Raw genomic sequence first — 24118 nt, 5'->3', positions numbered from 1 at the left:
GGAGGTGAAAGGGTTATTTTGAGCATTTTTGTGTGCTAATGGGCTAGGTGTTGCCCACCTTCTTCATGATTTATGGGCCTTGCTCATGTTAGCCCTACTCTATGGGCCTTGCTCTTGATGGGTTTTGGTATTCAGTTAAAGGTGCAAGAGTAATGGCATAAGCCACAAACTCTATTGGGTGTTTCCATGGAGCCATTTCAATTGGTTGGTTGAATTCTTGATGGAGGGGATTGGAATAAGGTCATAGAGATGTGCTTGAGACTCGAAGATCTTTAGCAAGATTGGCACTATGTGGGAGGTGCCTAGTTATGCCAACGTTGATGCCATACCAAAAAAGATAACGAGGCAGTAACGGGTGTTGTTGGTGCAGCATTTGACTGAAATACTTGTTGAGATCGATGGGTGCATGATGAATGTTGCATGTTGTTGAAGCATGGCCGAAGACAGACTAGCAAGCACTACAAGAGGTTGTGTGCACTTGTGACAATGTTAGCAACTGAAATACATTGGGTTTTTATACTCCCCGGCGTCGCTAAGACCGTCGATACGGGAACGTCGCTATGAGCATCGCTATAACCGTCGCTATATGCATCGCTATAGGCGTCGCTATATAGCGACACCTATAGCGACGATCATAGCGACGTTTACAAGCCACCTATAGCGACGTTTATAACGACGCTACATAGCCTTATAAGCGACGCTTATAGCGACGCCCGAGAGAGAAAAAATTTGGTGGCAGGGTATTCACCCATCAACCATATTGAATGTTTCAATAATTGAGTAAACCTAAATGAATCCAAGATAAGCCCAGATTCACCTTTGAAAGAAAGTGCAAGCTAAGTAGTCACCCACAAGACAATATAACCATTAACTCCATCATCCATAGTATTGTTTGCACAATAAAGATACAAAACTGACAAAAGTAAATTGATGAAAGTAAATCAATGACAATTGTACACATCATAGGCAAAATCACTTGATTGTTAAACTTTGCAAATGTAATAGTTACAACACCATTGTAAGTATTGAAAAAATATACATGGTTTTTCAATAGTTACAAAAAGACGTATAAACGTCATCCCATGATACATATGCTATGACAAAAAGAAACTAATGTTATCTAGCTATGGCTAGACTGATGTCGTCTAATCAAACGTCTCAGTGCATCCAAGCGGCGTATCTGTCGGATTCTGCAAAAAAAAAAACAATAAGACAGCTTTCTGTAAGTATAAACATATAATTTATAAAACAATACAACAAATAGAAAAGAGTAAACCCTAACACTAACCATGCCGGCGCGAGAACTCAAATGTCTATCATACTCGCGCTCCTACGGTGTGGGGTCACGTCCTGTCATCGTCCACTGTCAAAACATACAAAGAATCCATTATGTTAGAATTTAAAAACCCCTAAACCCTAAACTATCAAACCTAAAGAGCAATGCAAAAACACTTACAAAATCAGCCTCAAATGATGCCCACCTGCCGCTCCCCAAGTGGTGCGAGCTCCCTGCCTCTACTCGCGCTTTGGCTGCCTCCTTTTGTTGCTTCCACTTGTCGGGATTCTCGCATGCTGCTTTCTTCGCATTCTTCCAATCTTCTTTGGCCAGCCAATCTGGTCTGTTCCACCCACTTAATTGCTTTTTGCACTTCGGAACGCTTATGCTTACAGTATTCGCGCATTCGAACCTTCATCAGGTCTTCATTGAAGCGGCCATCCTGTGTTGAGACAGGAAACTCGTCATGTAGCATGCTGATGACTCTGTCTTTTAAATCACTTGGTACTTCACTCTAGGTGTTTAGTATGCAGTGTCTAAACACCTGAGAGCAAAGACCGTGCATGCCCGAGATCACCTTCTTGCCTTCATCATCCAAGATGATGCCGCCGCTAAAGTCGACGGAGTAAGGCAAGCCCTCTCGTCGGTGACACATGAACCTGGGTGTCCCGACAGGGGTCTCTAGCAGCGTGTCGATGGGGTACGGACGTCAGGTGTCTCCACTGGAGTCTGGGCCCCGAAGCGAGGAGTGTCGCTGGAGTGACTTCTTGAGGAGTAGCTAGTGGTGTGTGGCTGTTAGGAACGACCGTCAGCCACACAAAACCTGGGTAGATGGCGATGTCGTGGCTGGTGTGGGGGCGGGCAAAGAAGGGGAGGGTAAAGAGACTCGTCGAACACGAGGTGGTGTCGAAGCATCAACGGTGGAATCTCCACAACAACTGTCGCCGCCACCACTAGAGCGCCGGTGCTTAGACGAGTGTGAAGATCGTCTCGTAGACACCGAAGCTTCGGAGCGTGTTGAATGCTTCGAAACAGAGGGAGATGCTAAAGGAGTAGGAACACGTGATGATGCTCCAGAGCGATGACGCTCCATATACCACTGTCTCTGCTGGGGTGACAAAGAAGAAAGAAACTCATCATCATCCTTACCTGCATTAAACACACGAGCATTTAATCTTAATATTGAATGAATGGAGAAGAAAACATGGACAAGTAGAGAGAGCGAGAGAGAAAGAGAGAGAGAGAACACTCATAAAGGGGGAGGGATTCCTGTGTAGAGAGACTTTGTTGAATTTCTGTGAATTTGTAAAAGCACTGCGCTCCGAGTGCGATGGAGACTGAAGCTGTATCGCGAAGGTATGCTTATAGAAGTTGCTTGCCCCACCATTAAATCTAATTGATCGGGTGAAAGAGACACTGAGAAGCAGTAGTAGTGCTTCTTAGTGTCTCTTTCACCCGATCAACTAGATCTAACGGTGGGAGGAGCAGCATCTATATTGAGCAGACCTTCGCAATTGCAGCTTCAGTCTCCATCGCACTCGGAGCGCAGTGCTCGTCATCCCTGCTTATGAGAACATACCTAGAGCATACGTACCTGGAGTGGATGCAAAGACCATTAAATACAATGACGCAATGACGCATATAGATAAAAATGGACAAAAAACCACGTGAATACAATATATATTATAAAACGGAGCAAAATTGTTCAAGTACAATATTTATGGCTTTAAGAGGTCTCTCTCTCATCCTCACAAAGCTCAGCATAGCTTCCTATATCTATATAGAGCTCTCCGTTTAAACAGATGTCCTCCATTTCATTTTGTAGGTCCTCTGCATGCACCCCATAGAGAGTAGCAGCTTGATGCTCGTCTGGCACCACCTCAGCGGCTACGGATTGAGCGTCTTCTCCGATCTCCTCCATTGGTGCCGTTGTGATTGGCACATGGTAGCCTTCATACGTCCGTGCACTACAAGGGGCTCCCTCTATGACGTACCACCAGTTTGATGCAGATTTTGTAGGATGAAATATCACCGTCTAGAGCCACATAACTTACATGAGAGCTTCCAAGCACATAACTTCTAAAATTGGATGTTAACTATTTACATTCTTACTTGTTCACAATGCTCGCATAGTACGGAAGTGTCTCTTAGGTCAGTCCATTTCTTAGTTGAATCCACCTCAAGAAAACCAGACTCTCCTCTATGCACAATAGCGTTGCGACCCTCCATGATTATCTTGAACCATTGCACGTTGAACACGTCAACAAAAAACCTCTATAATCGATCCTCAAAATCTCTTGTAGCGTGCCGAAGTAAGTGAGTTTCGTCACCACAGGATCTGCATCAGAGGACCGTCATCGACTAGACTGTTCAAATTTTGCCATGATTCCACAATCTTGAGTAAAACGCTTTTTGTCGATCCGTTCCACCCTAAAATGTCGACCTCTACACCATGCTGTTGTGTATGACTTATATTACAACCAACAAAGATTATGAGTGGTCGTTCAAATATCTAAAAAGTCACTAGTGGTACATTGCAAACTTACCTTGGTCGCGCAACCCCGAGAGTACTCCCACTCCTCCTCAGTCACTTCTTCACCGCACTGTTTGTGCGCTTTTCAATTGGTTGTGCAACCATCTTAAGCTCATGAATGTTGGTAGGCTCTCCAAACCCGTCGGATAGTGAATCGGTGGTCGTCTTCCCCGTCTTCACTCGATTCATGCCCTTTGTCGCTCTTGCTTTGCATCCTCATATTGTGAAATCCACTTTTGCATCACTGGATTGTGAAGCATGCAAAATCGGTTGATTTTAGCCTCTAGATCTTCCATCGTCTTCTTCTCAACACCGAGATTGCACATGACAATCCCAGATATGCACTCATCATCTATGGTTCGCCATAGCGTATCCCGGGCTTTATCAAATCCGTCTAGCCACTCTCCAATGTACACTAGGGACTTTGATACAAGCCAACCTTCTGCCATGCTACCCTCCGGACGTGCCTTCTGACGCACATATCCCTTGAGCGTTTTCATGAAACGTTCTAAAACGAACATTCATCTGGAATGTACTGTGCCAGCTATTTCCACCTCATCAACTATGTGAACAAGAAGATGCACCTGAATGGTTAGCATGGTAGTAGGAAATTGTTTCTCAAACATGCACACAACCTCCGAAGCGTTTAGTTTGGCGAATGGTATGGAGTCTACATTGATCTCCTTTTGTGAGATCCATTGCACCAACTTCGCAAGTTTGTAGATTGTGTTACGGACGTCAAGAGACAAGCATCCCTCAATGGCCACCGGTAAAATAAACTACAAAACACGTGCAGCAATGATATTAAAGTCCACACACAAATTTGTTACACAATTCCCACTATGATATATTCCACTATGAACATACCTGACACATTTTATGCCAGTCGTGTGACTTCAAACCGGTAAGCTTTCCTTCTTTGGTAAAACACGTTCGGAGCGAGTGCATTACGTCAGTGGGGGTCCGCACAGATCAAATGGTCTCTTTTACTTTGCGTTCTTGGGCTCCTGTGAAATGATCCATGGCACTTTAGGGAGTTTTATCGATCCATCGGATGCTGTCTACGACCAATATTGCTCCATATGATCCACATTTCTAAGGTCAACCCTGGCTCCCAAAGTATCTTTCTTGCCGGTCAGATGGTCCCATAGCAGATTACCCACATTCTTGAATATGTGCATTGGATCGAGCAAGTGATTGATCATGAGTCGAGGCCAATATGGTAACTCGTACCATAGAGAGAGTCTCTTCATCCCTGGGGACAAACTGTCATCACACATCTCCTTCTGCTCTAACCATGCTTGTGCAGACATCCTCGGTGGCTCTCTTCCCAAAAATCCATCGCGTAACACATGATTCTCTGGAAGATATGCTTGATGACTTTCGTAGGTTTGCTTCTTCAATGAGGACGCCCGACGTGCATTCAGTCTAGGTCCACATGTGACACATGCTCTGTATCCACTTGTTTGAAGCCCTGCATGTATACACATGATAATAGATAAGCTTGAGAAAAACCAAGATTTACAGTGTAAGTCACCTGAGCATTCTGTTAGTCCGGGATAGTCATGCATGGTCCACATTAGAATGCCTCTGATCAAAGCATTCCCTCGACCTGTGTGTCGACTCATATCCACCACTTCTATGCCAATCCACAATTGTTGTAGCTCTTCCAATAGTGGAGAAGATACACATCCATATTCATCACTTTATACCACCCCGGCACAATCAAGCTTAGCCATAGGTGCCCCTTCTTCGAAGTCAACCACGGGGGAATGTTGTAGTTGACGATGACAACGGGCCATACACTGTAAGATGTTGATCTTTGACCAAATGGATTTACGCCATCCATAGCCAGGCCTAGGCGCAAATTTTGAGCTTCCCTAGCAAAATCCGACCATGTTTCATCTATATGTTTCCAGGCTGCGCAATCTGCAGGAATCCGTAGCACACCATCCGAAAATTTATTCTCCTCATGCCATGATGCTAAGGCGGCCATGGACTTACATTCAAAGAAATTCTTGATGCGAGGAAGCAGAGGAAAATGTCGCAAAATCTTTTGTGGAATTTTTGTTCCGTGGAGATCTACTCGATATCTCTCGGAATCACATTTCGGACACTTCTCCATGTCTATGTATTCCCCTCTGAAAAGAATGCAGTCGTTAAGACAAGGCGTGGATCGAATTGTAATCCATCCCCAAGTTTCGCAAGATATTTCTTACTTCCTCTCTGGAATCTGGCATCACATTATCAGCTGGCAGTATGTACTCTTTGAGCAATCTACACAGCAAAAAAAATGCGGTACAATTGTGTAAAAATCTATCAGATCATTATACATCTAGAGTTTTTTATTAAAGTGAACACATTGTAATAGATCATCTGAAAAGCGTTGTGACTCTAGTGTCACTCCATCCAAATTTTGTCTGCATGTATAGAAGAACCAGGAGCGCCTTCAATCTAGACACACGTGCTCCATCATACAATGGCGTATCGGCTTCACTTTTCATATCATCATAGATAAGCCTTTCTGAATCCATGATCATCTCGATCATTTCATCGATCTAGGGCTCAAACATTGCCTCATTGGGAATGTGGTCTGCATGATCATCCCCCGAGCTGTCAGAGGATACATCTTGTGGCCTCACATATGCTGCTTGACCAAAGCGCATGCGAACACGTCCATTGGGTTGCAAGATTGCTGCCTGTTGGCTAGCGTCAGAGTCCGACGAGTTATAATTGGCAACAACTTGACCTATAATAGATGGATCGAACTCACCAAATTCGCGAATGTGCTACAAAGAAACACGTCTTGTCCGTCGCACATCATGCTTGCATTGATTACAAGGACATAAGATCCTCGTTGAGAGATAGGTGTTTTGGTTGGACGGCCCCACATCCTCATCACTACTCATAATGAGGGTGAAAACCTTATAACCTGGACATAAATTTAATCTTCTATTGGCATCCTCCATCTTATCTCTCTCTCTCTCTCTCTCTCTCTCTCTTAGTTCACACTGTAAACTACCTCACATTCTCTAGTCATGTCCAATCCCCGCACACCTCGGTCTAGAGGTGCACGGAGATCAGAACCACGGGTTATAATCTCGTCTTTATTGGTCAATGCCTATATTTGTGAGTACAAAAAATCTACATACCCACGTCTATATGATAGTGCATGTAGTTGACAAAACCCCTTTGCCTCTTCTCTAGTTGTAGCATTTCACATCATCTTAACATCTTTTCACAGTAGATCTTTGTCTGTAGCATGCAGGTACGCCATTCTTACAATGTAGCTGATGCCTGCTCAAAGCACTTAATTCTTACTCTAGATTTGATGGGTTGTGGTGTGTGTGTGTGTGTGACCCTTGGAATCGTCATCTTGCATCACTAATTTCTGTGTAGGCTCAATTTGCTCTTCCATTGGCTGATCATGACGGCTTATTATATGGCAGTAGGTAGTCGAACATGCAGGTGGAATTACTGGTTCGCATGGACTGTCGAGGCTCTGAGCGCAGGAAATTTTCTCATGTAGGAAAATGGAGTCTTTTTTAGTGTTTTTCATATGAGCAAGTGTTTTTCATACAATGCTTAACATCATGAGCGCACCTTCATTGACATGCACTAAAGTCTAACCTAAATCTAAAAAAAACTAGTCCATCGAACATAAATCTAGATCTAATTTAATCTTAAACTCAAAATAAACCTAAATCTAATCTAACATAAATCTAACTCAAAATAAACCTAAATCTAATCTAATCTAACCTAAATAAACCTAGATCTAATCTAACATAAATCTAAATCTAACCTAATTTAAAACTCAACATAAACATAAATCTAAATGTAATTTAACCTAATCTAATTTAAATTTTAACATAATCTCTTTCTCTCTTTGTTTTCTCCCCTTACCTCTCGCTTTCATCTTCTCCCCCTCTCTCTCTCTCTTTGGTTTTTTATTCTCTCTCTCTTTCTCTTTGTTCAACAGGTCTTGAGTTCAACTCCTCGTCGGCTAGATCTTTAAGGTCTCTTGGGATAGTTTCCTACAACGTTAAAACTCTCTTCTTCTCGGGTGTGTGTGTGTGTGTGTGTGGGTGTATGTGTGTGCCAATAAAAACAGGAAAATGGTATAACATTTCTATCACCCAAGTGTGGTAGATTGGTTATGCCATTTCCCTCTTGAATAACAAGTCTTGAGTTCAACTCCTCGTTGGCTAGATCTTTAAGGTCTCTTGGGATAGTTTCCTACAACGTTAAAACTCTCTTCTTCTCGGGTGTGTGTGTGTGTGGGTGTGTGTGTGCCAATAAAAAGACGAAAATGGCATAACCTTTCTATCACCCAAGTGTGGTAGATTGGTTATGCCATTTCCATCTTGAATAACAGGTCTTGAGTTCAACTCCTCGTCGGCTAGATCTTTAAGGTCTCTTGGGATAGTTTCCTACGACGTTAAAACTCTCTTTTTCTCGGGTGTGTGTGTTGGTGTGTGTGTGCGCCAATAGAAAGAGGAAAATGGTATAACCTTTCTATCACCCAAGAGTGGTAGATTGGTTATTCCATTTCCCTCTTGAATAACAGGTCTTGAGTTCAACTCCTCGTCGGCTAGATCTTTAAGGTCTCTTGGGATAGTTTCCTATGACGTTAAAACTCTCTTCTTCTTCTTCTTCTCTCTTTTCTCTCTCTCTCTCTCTCTCTCTCTCAAAAACACAATGTGTGTGTGTGTGAGAGAGAGAGAGAGAGAGGGAGAGAGAGAGAGAGAAGGGAAGGGAACATGAGAGAGAGGAGAGGGAAGGATCATACCCGGCTCTCCTTCCTCTCCTCGTGTATGTGTGTGTGTGTGTGTGTGTGTGTGGAGAAGAAACACACACACACACACACACACACAGAGAGAGAGAGAGAGAGAGAGAGAGAGGAAGAGTGTGGGTTACCTCTTTGCTTGCTTGAGCGTCGAAAACTCAGATCTGAAATCTAAGTTTTTGGGCGCTCTCAGTTTATTTTTTACCCCTGTCGGCGTCGCTATGAGTGTCGCTATATTACAAATAAACTAGCGATGCCGTGAATTTTCACTTTTAAGCGTCGCACTGCGAGCATCGCTAATGTGAAGTACCTCTTGTAGTGAAGACAAAAGGAGCTTTTACTCACGGCTAAAGATATTATAGTTGTTCGACTGATGGATGAGCAGACAGCAGCAAATGTCATAGCCACAAATGTGGTGATAATCAACCATAGCCCTTTAAATTGTTTTTGGCTGAAGTAGGGCCAATAATTTGAGGAATTTATGGAGCGACAATTGGGTTGGCACAAAGAGAGCCTTGTTGAGTTGCATGTGGTAGCACTAGATGGATTGTTGTTGGCTAGGCATAAATTTGTGTAGATGATGGAGTTGACTCAAAAAAACCTAGATTAGCTGAGGTGTTTTGTGTGCAATGGCTAGTAGAGATACATCTTTCCTTTAGAGAAGCTTCAAGTGAGTTGTTTCATCTGATGGGGTGGAGAGTAACTGTGCACCATCGAATGGTTAGTTGAGAAGGAGGCTACACAGATGGAGGTGACTTGTTTGCTTCTAGTGCAATATATATATATGTATGTAGTAAAAGAGAGGTTTGAGAAGGTGTAGTAGGTGTAAGAGACTAGGCACTAGCACATACATTATCCACCCAACCATGCCATATATAGGCCCTTAACCTGCTAAATATAGGCCCCTTGTATCGCATCTGTGCCCTGGCCCTTGGTCTACCCACTCCTACCTTAGGCCTGACATTACTCCCCCCTTAGAGAAGCGTTTTCGTCCTTGAAAACAAAAGTGCTGATATCTTTGTAAAAACACTAATGTTTCCCACAGTGGCATCCCTCACGGATCTAGCTGCTCATTTGATCGATATATGGTTCAATAGGAGGTTCAATGAAACCAAGAAAAATATCTTCATTTTCCACAATGTTGTCCCTTTGCAACCGTTTGTGTAACCGGCTTATATGCAAAATAGTATGTAGACTCTGTTTACAACTCACTTGAGTATTTGAAATGAGTTACCACAATTAAGAAGTGCTTAAATGAATGACCAGGTTTCAAACTCTCTGAAGGTACTGGAACATGCAAGAATACCTCTCCTCAATTTTCCATAAAAGTGACATGCGGACATAACTCATCGGCAAAGATGAAGTCCTTGACTTGCTATCATCTCCTCAATAGGCAACCCCACCAAAAGTGGTGATCGAGGTTGAAAACCTTACATAAACATGAAGGAACTAAACCTAGTTGCAACATGCTTTACATCATGATAATCAACTCCAATGAAAGAGGCCATATTTTCAATTGGATTGCTTCACGCTAATGTACGCTCTTAGTATATCCTCTAGCACCAGATGAAAACTTGCAAGCTGCCCATCCGTCTTTGGATGAGTGGTAGTACTGATATTGAGTTGTTTCTTCCCAATCGTTTAGAGTCAGTCCTCCAGAAATGACTGCTAAATATGGATCACAATTACTCCCAATGTAATGAAATCAATAATGATTATGAACAATCAACTTGGATAACTTTAGAGATTGAATAGTGAACTGAATAAACTTTACAAAGTTTAGTCAACTCATCTAAAAGCACCCATATTGAGCCATCACCTCGTATGGTGGTTGGTAGACCCACAATAAATCTCATAGAGATATTGAACTTGTGGTGCAAAATGCTTCAGAAGCTATCAATTTCATGAATTTGCATGCCGCTCCAAATCTACCTTTGCTAAACACTAGGCCCATAACAATGAGTGTGTATGCATTTAGCAAAAATTGATCCGAACGTGTGTTTTTATTGCTATAATTGCCAATGCTTTTGGCAGATATTATTCTCATAGCACACATGAAACAGGAGGGTAAATAGCTCTATGAAAGAAACTAAATACTTCCTAATGTAATCACTTGAAAGCCTTGCTAAAATGTTTGACCCATAATAGAATGTGAAAAATAAATCACATCTAGGTACAAACAATGAAACATTTTCATTAACAATACATAGCCTTGCTTATATGCATAAGAAACTGTCCATTGATGTTATTCAACACTACTTGTAACCTTAACAAGTCTTACTAGGTATCTGACAATTTTTAGCCACTAAAATTATTCTTGATACAACGTGCTAAAAATGGTCTAATAAATAGTTTTGACCAGCAGCACCAAGGGACTCTGTTGCAACACATAATTGGAAAAATAGGTGCCAATGTCACTCCCAGAGATGCATATTCACCACATGTGGAATATGTCTCATATAATGATGTCAGAAAAAATGACATCCATCAAGTAGGAGATTTACTTGTGTGTGGAGGTAATTGAATACGCCTAGCAATGGGAGTGAGAGGGACCCTCATAAACTGTACTCCCACACTGGCTAAACTGAGTTCTATGAGTTCCTAGACCATGTTGTACAACTTGTGACTATCAACATGTACCAAACAAAACCCTACAATGTAGGTTTATAATTGTAGTATGTAGAAATGTATCTGGTACACTACAATCCCAAAATTCTTTGCTCCTACATGACCTTGTCATATGTTTGAAGAACAAAATGGATGAAAGCATTCAAACATATGCATCCCACTTGGACTACTCAATCAAAGTATGAAACTAAACCAAATCATATGATTACTAGGAGGTGGAAAAAGCTTACACTTACCCAAATTCAAGTGCACTTTCCAAACTTGAAAGGTACATTACCAAAAATCCACCCTCAAAAAGCCCAACATTTATTTGACATGTTAAACACTAATTCAGAGATTAGTGAAAATAAACCAATATTCAACAGATGATTGTGGGCGTTGCCTTGGATGATCATGGCTATTGCCTTGGCAATCGAAACTCCTTGGTTAGATTATGCAAAGAAGCTACTTAAACGACCAGTTAACTACGACCAACATAGTCTACCTTGTCCAATAGTGATTGTAAGAAACTTGGTAAGTTGAACTTATCCACTACCCCTTGGCAGATTGAGAACTTCTTTCCTTGAAAGTACAACTATGAAGAGGCCAAACAGTGACCCTCAACCCTTATGGAGTGATTTATCATTAACAGGGTCATACCCCTAAAATACCACTCTTATAGACACAATCAGTGCTATAAACTAAGTAGTTGATCCTTGCAAGTTGGAATCTTATTCACAATTGGATCTTGAAACAATTATATCTCCCTATGAAAAGAAGAGAAAGATTTCCAACACCAAAAAGAAGGTAGCCCTATTAGATTTTCTTTGGTTTTTAAAACAAGAAATTGCATGTCTTGAAGCTCTCTTAGTCAATTCATGTTATCCTATGAATGAATAGGTTGATAGCGAGGCCATGCTTGCTTACTATAGACGAAAATCATCGTCTGTAGTACATGCACCTTGCACATATAATCAATGATATAAAGTGCCCGCCACTACAAGCATATGCGACGGACACAAGTAAATCTACTAGCCTCAATTATTATTGAGTAGAAGGTTACAACTATGGGTAACCCCTAGATAACTTCGACAAGAGAAGCATTGAAAAAAAAGCATTGGAAACAAACAAGTTCTTTCCTCATCCTTGATAGAGTAGTTGGTGTTATATTGGAAATGTAAACAATGATGGGGTAGAATTTATTACACCTTACAGGCACACCATGCATGCAAATGAGAAAGTAATAAGCCCTGGCTACAATTACAGTCTCAACATCTTGAGCTGATATCATAAGTGCCTTTTGTATTGGCATGGATATATCACAATTCGACATTTCCATATGTAAAATGTGAACTTATATCCTCTTATTGACAATGCCACAAACCGGTCTGCCATTTCCCTTGATCCAAAGTCAATGAGCAATATCTTGGCAAGGGGTAGAAGCCTTGGTTCTCATGATAGCCTACAAAAACATATATGATTCTCTCGCATAGAGATGTAGCAAAAAACAAAAGTCACATCTTGACCCACGTACCTTGTGTGTGTTTGTGATTGTACTAAGTTGACTTATTTATGGAACTTTGCGCGTTGATTAAGTTCCTTTGATTTAGGTTCTTTTTATTGTGTTATGTTTGTTCTTGGTTAGCAAGTACCAGAATGTACAATTCTCTATACTTACAAAGATAAAAACAAACACATTCAAGATTGACCCAAACAAAACGTGTAATGTATCAAAATGGGTATCCCAAACCCAATGTGCCAATGCACCAAAAAATTGAGCTCTTGCTTGACCACTGTTCTGCATTTCCTGTGGACAATGTTTTCATTGGTGTGGTCCCAAGCAATTGAAGTAGTGTAGAGTTTCTGGCACTTTTCCCTTTGAAACTCTGTTTCAAACAATCTGTTTCACTGGGATTCCATCCAAAAAGTTATCTTGCTCACACTTCCCCACTACCTATGGTGGAAACCTCGTGGAAACTGAACATTGCCATCCTACACAACTGGTTCGTTCACTGGGAATTACCTATTGACTAGTCTACTCCCTTGTGGCCCAGGAGTGAGCAACGGCAACCTACTTCAAGCTCATCTACTTCTTACTTAAGAAGATGATAGTTTGATTGCTAGCCGCCAAAAATGGTATGGCAACTTGGAGAACTCAATTTGGCTTACCATTTCCGTACTGTAAGATGATGCGTCCACTATCATATATACTTTTTGGGCAGGATGTGAGATCATTTGCAAAGTTGAATACTATGTCTGACTCTTCCTCCATCTAGAGAATTTGCCTCGTAAGCAATTCGCAGGCCTGATATTACAAATTCAAGGCGTGCTTGACTTTGCAAACTTCAAAATAACAATGCATCATGGGATGTTTTTTTTGGGGTGCAAATTTCAAGCATACCTCAGATGCATAATTGATTTGCATGTGCAGTTTTAATATTAACAATTATTCATGCTTGTAAATCCATGCAAATGAATGGAGATTGCTAAGTCTAATAACAGCCTTGTTGTAATGACAATCAAGACATGCTTGATAAGCTCAGACATACCCCTTGGGCAATAATCATTGAACAAGTATGAAATTGAAATTGAAACTTGAAAATGAGTACCTAGAATCTTTCCGGATGCACCAATATGCCTCCCAATACACCGAAGAATCCTCAATAGTTACCTTGCATGCAGGTGAAAAGAATCCCACCATACTGTGTCTTACACAATCTTCGAAAAAGTTTCGAGTGCATCCCCAATGCCTTGCTCAAGTCAAACCAACATCCCTTGGATGAGGTGCAAACTTTGATCATCCTTGGATCAAGGCTCCCTTGGAGCATCTCGATAACATGCTATTTGCCTGTAAACTTTGGCCACTAGCTCACAAGTCCAACATTGATGCACCTCTTATGAAACTTCAAGCCCAAATTGGCTATGGTGTACTCAAAGCCTTGTCTCGGCACCTTGGGAACAAGCTCCTGAAATGCAAGAAGTGTATTGAAGCTCTCTTTTGCTTGTGCAAATTCTTTTGTAAATTTGAAATAAATTCAAATTTATATGCTTATCAATCTTCAAAAACCACTGTTGGTTTCTCCTAAGCTCTGGAAATCTTTTGGCCTAGTTGATTTTGACAAATGTGTATGTGCCGCAAGTGAGCTTGCCTCGATATTGACACTTTGTTGATTCTTTTTGGCTTTTTCTCAAGGCTCGGTTGTGATGGGAACTTTGGTTGATAAACTTTTTTCTTAGGTTTCCATTGCATTGTCGAGGGTGATATAGAGGCTGCGTAGGAAGTTTGATGGAGACTTGTTGAAGGTAAAATTGACTTGCAAGGTTGATCTGCTTTAGTGTTTGCTTTAGATTTATCTTTTTTTGCTATGGTTGGTTCTTTTTGTTTTGCATGGACTTGAGATGCTTCGAGGACTATTACTGTGCTTGTTGTACTGAAGCCTCTTTTTGTTGTCAAAAGAAGATGCTTTTCATCACAAAAAAACTCTCTTTGACATGATGGAAATCAATTACGTAGAAAATTTCCTTGTACTCCCCAGTACTCAACTACGGCTTCTGCCACTCCAAAGCTAGGAATTGGCATTTTAGAACTTGTGTACAAAGCTTCTTCTAGCTCTTTGATTGGTGGCCTTCCCATCATTATCCTTGTGCCATAAGTCATTAGATTCTTTGTAGCATAAGGATCTATCATAGCTGAACATGTAATTTTGAGTCTTGTTTCTTAACATAAGATGAATTTGATCACTATAGGAGACAGTTGATCTTTTGCCTTATCCTCGTTATTCTCTTGATCTTGAGTCGTGGAACTCGAAAAATTTGTTTTCACATATATGTCATGCCTAGGGTAAGACCGGGTAGGCCAAGGGCCAAGACTCACATGCGATCAAGGGGTGCCATATTAAGTAGGCTAGGAGCCTATATATGGTGAGGTTGGGTGTAGAGTTGCATGATAGAGTCCCTGCAGTCTTACATTGGTATTAGAGCTCAAGTGAGGGGGAAGCTATGGAGGACGGGAAAAGCTGCTGCCTTGCATGGCTTTGCATGCATGCATGCATGCTCTCTCTCTCTCTCTCTCTCTCTCTCTCTCTCTCTCTCTCTCTCTTCTTCAGGGCAGGATTACAGCCATGGCAGGATTGTAGCCGTAAAGGGAAAAAGCCCTACATGAACCATGGGCAAGCTCTCTTTCCAACAAGGGGAAAGGTCATGGGCATGGTCCCTTGACTCTCAAGGTGGGTTTCACTGAGGAGTTTTGACGAGAGGAAGAAGCACAGGCACACACCCTTGCATAGAGGATGAGACTAGGGTCAACTTGCACCACTTGGGCCATGCTTAGGCTTGATAGGTGCGTAGCGGTGAGAGCATAAGTTTTTGATTTTGTTGCAAAGGAATTTGAGCGTTGCAGGCAACGACATCTTTCTTTTTCTCCTTCATCGCTCTACACTGCCTACATTGAATTCTTTTCAAGTTCTTTTTTTTAAAGGGTGGATGCACTAATTTTGGGCGCCCCCCAACTAAGGGCTTTGGCCCACGGCTTGAGTAAATAAATCTTGGCAGATCCAATACGGTGACAAGCCTCAAGATGTTCAAGGAACATAGCCATGCACAAAAGTCCAACTCGCTACGTTTTCTTGCATATTTGGAGCTAGGATTCAAATGGAAATCATGTTCCGCATGTAAGGTATAGATGGTAGGCAACAACGTATAGATTGTGGTCCAACAATGGAAATGGTTTTATCGAAATTGTCGGCAAGTATTCCACGGCAAGGTGGGGTAAGCAACTTTCATTATTTTTAAACATGATTTTTGGTTTCTTTTGTGAATCAGGCAAGGCCCTCGACAGCGAGAAGTAGACAATCTATTGAAAAACAATAGATTTATTATATGAACTAATGGTATACGAACCAAGAAACAAATCACCATGGTAGGGACCATGGTTAAGACTACAACAAAATCTTGTGTACTCAAGCAAGGCTTAAGATTCTGCAGGGCACATCCGCAAGGATAGGAAAATCTTGGCATGAAGGGTCACAACATGCAAGAGATCAACAACACGACAAATCAAGTCAAGTGATTAATAAGGTATGTATAGATTTTTAGTTTATTTGACAAAGTTTTCATAACATGCTACATAGCCTTGTCATGCAATAGAGGTGAGTGCACTTTAAGCACTCCAAGCACAAGCACGGCTTGAGTGTGACCATTACCATAAGCATTAAATTTTTTGATGCATACATTATTGGCAAGGACCAATGATTACTTTGCAAACCCAAATCAAGCATGGCTTAAGTATAGACCGCCTCTCTAGCATCTCAAGGAGATCGGCACAGCCTATTGCTAGACTTGATGACATGTGCAAAATTGCTCGGCATGGCCGACCACTTGCTTACAGCTTGTGAAGTAGATAGGGGTTTCTTTATTTTGTGTTTTGGATTTTCATTTTTGCTAGGACATTGTTCCTAGGCAAAGTTTTCCAGAGTTCCTGTCAATCAAGACAAATCTACATGGTCAAGGAAAACAATAATCAAGCCAAGCAGGTACGAGGTACGTACCTTGCAAGTATTTTTTTGCTTTTCAATACGTTGTACAATTTGACAAGGTCGATTATCTGTGAATGCTCAAGAAGATCAGCTTTCTTTTGCTACGAATTTTGTAAGTAGACAAGAGTCTCTCTTAGCTATGAGCACAAGAACTCCATGAGTAATTATGTGAAGCAAGGCTTCAATTTCGGCATCTAGCATCAAGGTTTCCAAAGTTTGGAAACTTGGTACATATGACAACTCTCTCTTGTGCAGCAGATATGGCTTCAAGCCAACTTTGAGCGAGTTTTTCCTTCGAAATTCTCAAACAACTGCTACAACAGGGTGAGAACGTCAAACAATTTTAAGTTTTTGTTTTTCTAAGTTTAGACCTTTAATTTGGATAGGATTACCTACTAGGCAAAGCAAACTGCTTTTACATATTTAATGAGAAGAAAGGCTTCTAACCCATGCCAAGGTACTTCCCGTTGACTTGTGATCAAAAGCACTGGCACACATGTTTGGAGATTTGGCACTATAGGGATATAAGTTCACATTTTACGTAGGATAATGTTGAATTGTGATGTATCCATGCCAGTCCCAATTGTGCACGACACTTATGGTATCGGCTCACTCTGTTGAGACCGTCACTCTAGCCAAGGGCTTACCATTTTCTTTTCTACTTTGCATGCATGGCGTGCCAGTACGGTGGACTATATTCCACCTCATATTGTTTACGCTTCCGCTATAACACCAACCACTCTGCAAGGACACATTCCAATATTGAATGTATAAAATCATTTAATTAAACAAACTTCATTCATGAGCGAAGCGCCAAAAGTAAGTCAATCTGATACAGTCACAATCGCATCCTAGGTAGGTGGTCAAGTTGTGACTTATGTTTTTTTTTTTTTTTGTATCTGTATGAGAGATCATCCTACAAGCAAACTATTGTATGCTTATAAGATAAGCTACGAGTTAGACATTGTATGCGCAAAAGCATAGGCAAGAGACACACCACTATAGAATAAGGAAATTTCCTTAGCCCAACATTCCCTCTCTCTTTTTCTTTCCTAATTCTCTAAAGAGATAGTGAAATTAGGCATTACTAAAATCTTTCCAAGTTGATCTAGTTTCCAAGTGCTAAGAGCCATCTATTTTAGAAGGGCTACAAGCCATCTACTTTGAAATGGTTAAGAGTCATCTGTTTGTAATCCATCAGTGATTGCTATCAAGATCAAACAGTTCTATATAGTTAAGTATCCATCAATTCTAATGGAGAAGCACGAGTCTTGCCATTAATGATTTTTCGGGTGTTACTTTAACATTACATACTTTTAGTATGAAGATCAAGTTAAGTTTTTTAACGTCTTAAAACTTGTAAAGGCTTATCTCTACCAAGGTGTATAGATGAAGCAAACATTTTAGACATTACGGATGTCCATTAAAAACCCAAGATTATGGATTTTCAAGTTCACCAAAGATCTAGTTGTGAATACAATTCCAACTTCAGTGGACATCCTGTTTTGTATATAGCAATGAGCGTGTCTATATGAGCACAATTTTGGGGTGAGCCCCAGCTCACGATAATTAAATCACATGCTAATTTTTGACTGTCAATTCTTGGAACCTCCACACTTGCACTTTCAAGGAAAGATTTCCTTATCTATCAAGGAGTAATCATCGTCTCATTTGGAATATGCCAAGGGTTTTAGATTTCCTAGACAAGGTCAATAATCATCAGGTAATTGTCTGTGTCTATTCGATAATTTTTCTTTAGTATTCAGTTGACAGGTTGTGTCAGTATTGAGCCCCTTGAAGCAGGGCTTTGGTACTCCATGGTATGTTTCCAGCTTAATCGCTTTGATTCAGCGTTCCCAGAATGAGATGTATATGTTGCTTTGGTTTTGCTCGCCCGTCACATGACAAGGTCATGTTGGAGCAAAACACTTTGAGAAAGTATTGTACCAAGCAATTTTTGCACTTTGTAGTGAAAGGCCTATATGGTACAGTTTTGTTTGGCACATGTTGTTAGTCACAAGGTGTGCAACATGGTCCAGAAACTCATGGAGTTCCGTTTAGCCAGTGTGGAGCAAAGTATATGAGGGTCTCTCTCAGTCATGTCAATGAGTGTTTGCAATTACCTACATACACAAGTACATCTTGTACTTGCTAGATGTCACTTTTTTTGACATTGTTTTCTGAGACATATTCCACATGTGGAGAACATAGTATCTGGGGCTGACATTGGCGCATGTTCTTAATGATGTGTCACATCCATTTGTTTGACCATTTTCAGCACATAGTATCAGGAACAATTTTGGTGGCAAAAAATTGTCGGGTATAGACTTGTTGAGGTTACAAGTATTGTAAACAACATTGATGGATGGTTGTTTATACTTATAGCAAGGCTGTGCTCTCTAATGAAAATGTTTCATGGTTGGTACCTAGATGTGATTATTTTTTAGAGTCTATTATGGTTCAAAAGTTTAACAAGGCTTTCAAGTGATTACATTGGGCTAGTTACCCATTGTTTTTCTTCATGTTATTGGAGTGTTATAAAAATAACATTAGCCATAAGCATGGGAAAGTACGGTTATAAATATGCAAGTTTGGATTCGTTTTCGCTAAATGCAAAGGTGTTATGGGCCTTAGTGTTCAACAAAGGTTGATTTGGAGCGGCATGCACATTCATGACATTCATAGCTTCTAAAGCATTTCGCATTCTATGTGCAGCTTACAAGTGTTAATCTTGTGGTAAAGGATATACTAAGCGTGTACGTTAGCACCAAGCAATCTAATTGGAAGGGTTATCTCTCTAGTTGGAGTTTTCTTACCATGAGGCAAAAAATGTTGCGAGGCTAAGTTTAGTCTCTTCATGTTTACATCAGGCTCTCAACCTTGATCCACAGTTACGGTGGGGTTGCTTATTGCTGCAAATTGCTAACATGTCAATGACTTATATTTTGCTGATGAGTTACGTTAGCCACTTACTTTCATGGAAAGAGAAAAGAGGTAATTTTTTGGGTAGTCTTTGTTGTGATAACTTGTTTAGCGCACTCAAGTGAGTTCTACATGAAGTTTATATGCTAAGTTGGCGAATATGGGCTGGTTACACAAGATGGTGTCGTGCCGCTTCACAGGCACGGTATGAAAGAGGAGAATCTGCAAGAATTTTCAAATCTTGCCCAACTTATCACTAATGCCATAACTTGATATGATAGCAGGATTGATTGGTATGTCTGCTTATTGTGGGTTTTGGGGCCAAGAAATGAAGATTGATGCCTGCAAGCCAAGCTGTGGTGATGCTGTTAATATGAATTTTTATAGACCAAAGTTGTAGTACTTCGAATGCTCTACAAACCTATCTTTACGGCTCATTGATTGGATTCCGGATGGAAAAGTTATGGGCAATTTAAGATTTTCGAAGGGTCGGATCTGCTATCTTTAGACCAAAGTTGGGATACGTGCTTGAGTGATCTATTTCAACCTCCAGGTGATAAAATCTAGCATGGGATAGAGTATGTGCTTTACTGTGCTCAAATTGGGCATTCAATGCTAAAGTTATTGCCGATTCGGGTTTCTATGCAGTCTCAGACATCTATGGGCAGGGAAGTTAATGCTGAATCAGTTAAGGTTGTGCTTTGCACTGTTTTAGTTGATATTTGGGCAGAACAAGCTGAATTTGGAATTGCCTTGACACTAGCAGTATGCAAAATGCGATGCATTTGTTGAAGCAGAGATCGTGCTTAATAATGCTTTGTTTGATATGTATGCTAAGTTTGAAGCTTTTACGAAAGCTCAGACAATTCTTGAAGGGATTCCATTGAGAATGTCATTGCTTAGGATGTAGGGATTGCCTAAAATAGCCAACATGGTAGTGGATTTATGGATAACCAGGGGGAGAAATTGTACTTAACAATGCTTTGGGCGATATGTATGTCAAGTTTTGGTGCCATTACAAAAGCACAAAAAGTTCTTGATTAGATATTTCTTGAAAATGTGGTCTCTTAGAACATGTTGATTGCAAGCTATGCCCAACCTGGTTGTGACAAGGTTTTTGTGGGAAATTTTAATTGAATGTGAAGGGAAGGCCTTTTTCCAAATGCAATCACCTATACTTACATCTTGAAGGCAAGTGACACCATCCAAGACACTAAAATGGACAACAAAAATCACGATGATATTATCATTTATGGGTTGTTGCAAATGGAATGTTTAGCAAGGCAATGCCTTGGCCGATACACATGCGAATGTGGTGCCTTAATTGATATGTATGCTCAATGGCCACCCCAAGGAGGCAATGTCCGCCCAAAAGGGAGGCCGCCCGCCATACAAATGGCCACCCAATGGGGGGCTTAAGGCTTTAATGTGAACAAAGAGAAAAAAAAAGATGGGGCATGGTGTGAGGTAGAGCAGTGAGAGCTACGTAGGGAGATTTAAGCTCGTAGCGGCCTGCACGAGGCCCAGACAAGTGCGAGCATGAAGTATATTACGACCAAGAGGCTATGTCCCCGGGGGATTCACTCTATATACAAAACGGGATGCCACCTGCGAGCGGACAACTTTGATAAAACCCGTATATACAACTCATATTAGGAAATATGACCCCCCTTTCTACGCTTATACGACAATCAATGAAAAAAAATATCATACCCCTATCTTACAAATAAAATTTGGGTCTCACAAGATCTAATTGAGTAAAGCTAGTCAAAGAGTGTGTAGCATAGTGACTGGCAACATACTAAGGAACCACTTCTGTTGATAACTAGATGTACCCTCAATGTGTCTTAGTTTGACTTTCAAATTATGTGCCCAATCAACCTGCACTCTGACTACTTGTACAATTTTACCCATCCAAAGCTGGTATAAATCAACCCTTGACCTAGTCTAGATCAGTCCTTACCTATGACCGGCTTGATGCAAAATTTAACATGTGACCTGATACAAAAATTCCCCAAAAATCATCCGAGTTCTAGTGTACACCGGTGACCAATCGTTACAAGTAATCAACCCAGGTTATTTCCCTCCCCTAAATATGATACCCCCTCCCTTATTTTTAAGTTTGGGAGATAAATTATTGGGGGCCTACCCTAACTTATATGCTTATATAACTTGTGAAAAAACCCCCCTCCCCTGCACTTACGTGGTGCGGTAAGTTTTCCATGGTGAATCCCCCAGGGCTATGTCACACCATTTTGGCATCATCGGCATCAAATTCTATGGAGTCAACGTTCAAGCTGCAACATCATCAAGAGACACTTCCCGTGCTAACCACTAGCGCTATTACTAGTGGTAGGAAGAGGGGGGGATTTTGACTATAAATAGAAGCGCCACTTAGCATGCAAATGGGGGGAGGCTATAAAAAGAAGTGTAAGCTCATTATTTGGCTGTCTCAGAAAATTAAGCATCGGGGAGAAGCTCTCAATAGCCCTCAAGCCTTCTTATCTCTATGATGCCAAACCTTCCATAGCTCTCCCTCATATGCTCCATCACTTGGAAGCTCTCTCTCTCTCTCTCTCTCTCTCTCTCTCTCTCTCTCTCTCTCTCTCTCTCTCTCTCTCTCTCCCTCTCCGCCACCCTTAAGAAGCTTCATAGCCATATCTCTTGGAAGCTATCAGTTGGGGATCCTTTCTCTTAAGTGGATCCACCATATCCAAAGCTCTAAGAGATTTCCTTGGGGGGTGGGGGTGGGGGGGTCACTTAATAATTATGTGACTATCATGTGTGTGCAGTAGAAGGGGTTATTAAATTTAATTTTTTTGCACATTTTCACATACAGAAGGGTAACGTAAACTAGAATTGGGAAAAAAATTTACAGTTTGAATAAGAAAAGGGTGTATTGTATTTGTGAAAATTTCATAGATAAGGAGTTTTAGAAATAGTTCTTGAACGCACGCGATATACACAATCTACACATAGTGACCCCCCCAAGGAGATTTCTCTCTTCGATCGCACCTCCATAGCCGAGTTGCCATAACTCAATTAGCCATAATTGAATGAAATCAAGGTTGGGTTGAATTTGTGTTGCAATTTTCTCTCTATTTCAGTCTTGTTGCCTCTTTCTCTCTCTACTCTCTCATAACCAAAAGCCCAATGCTTTCCCGATCAATCCTAGAGAACCGCACTCTCCAACAAATTTGGTGAACCCGACGCAAAAATTGACTCGGGTGAGAGGGTGACGATGGAGTTGTGGCAGAGGGTGCAAGAGGTTTTACAAAAACTTACAAGAATCAACCTGATGTACTTCTTTGAAGAGGTACACAATACACCGAATTTTGCAAAATTGATGAAGATGATTGAAGCATTATCAATCAATGCATGGACGCATAATTGAAGCATAAGAAATTAGAAGATTTTGTGGAAGAGGCATTAGCCACTATATATGCTGAGTGCAATATGTTCGAGTGCTATGATCCAATGCGATATCTTTCCTATTACGAGATGGAAATGCGGGCTTGTCAAGTTCTAGAGGAGCTTATGGTGAAATCATTTGAGCGGTTGGTTATTCCAAGTTTGACTACACAATATGAAGATCTTGCTAGGGAATATGCAGATTGTTGGGAGTACTTTAAAAAAGCAATTTTGCATAGTAGTAATGAATATATGGTAAGGGAAATGGAGTACGATGGTGAGCATGCACTAAAATACGAAGAATCTTGGAAACAGGTTTGTGCAAAATTAGCAGCAACGCAAGATGCTTTGGGAGATGTTGCACAAATTGAAGGGCCAAAAGTTGAAAGTAATGTAGAGTTTTCAGAGTTACCTAAAGCTAATGGTTATGCCATTATCAACCTAGGTGAATCTGTTAATGAAGATGTTGATTGTTCCATGATCAACTCATAGGGGGACACTATGCATGCGGGATATCTATAGGTGTGTGACAAGTCTTTGAATCTGAAAGGAGATGCCTGTCATGATATGAAAACTGCACATGATACCATGGATGTACCATTTGATGCATATGAACAAGAGCACAAACCTATGTCTATTGAGGAAGAAGTGCATGCAAATGGAGATGCTACTGAACAGGATGAGGATGGCATCATTGATGCTTTCCTAAGTGACTTACATGCATATGGTGTAATATGTGATGATGCTTCTTCTGACGAGAATGCCTATTTAGAGGGGATACATGTCTTACACAGGGAGGATGGGTTTCCCCCAACATGCACATTTTGTTCAAAGTTGATCAGGTAGAGGAGGTATGCATATACAAGTCTATATGTGTGAGCGGTGTTCCAAACTTTATTGAGGAGGAGAACGTTGCTAAGATTCCATGTGCTGAAGGGGATGATGTGGGAATGGGATACCAGCACACACATCAAAATATTATAGCTAGAGGGGGTGAAGACAGTGAGTCGGATCATCATTCGAGGTGGCAAAGCAACCAATTGGTGGCA

This window comes from Adiantum capillus-veneris, chromosome 1 (genome assembly GCF_014529385.1).
Source record: "Adiantum capillus-veneris isolate H3 chromosome 1, ASM1452938v2, whole genome shotgun sequence".
Classification (NCBI taxonomy): domain Eukaryota; kingdom Viridiplantae; phylum Streptophyta; class Polypodiopsida; order Polypodiales; family Pteridaceae; genus Adiantum; species Adiantum capillus-veneris.
The sequence above is the reverse complement of the archived record's forward strand: the minus strand, read 5'-3'. Positions refer to the sequence as shown.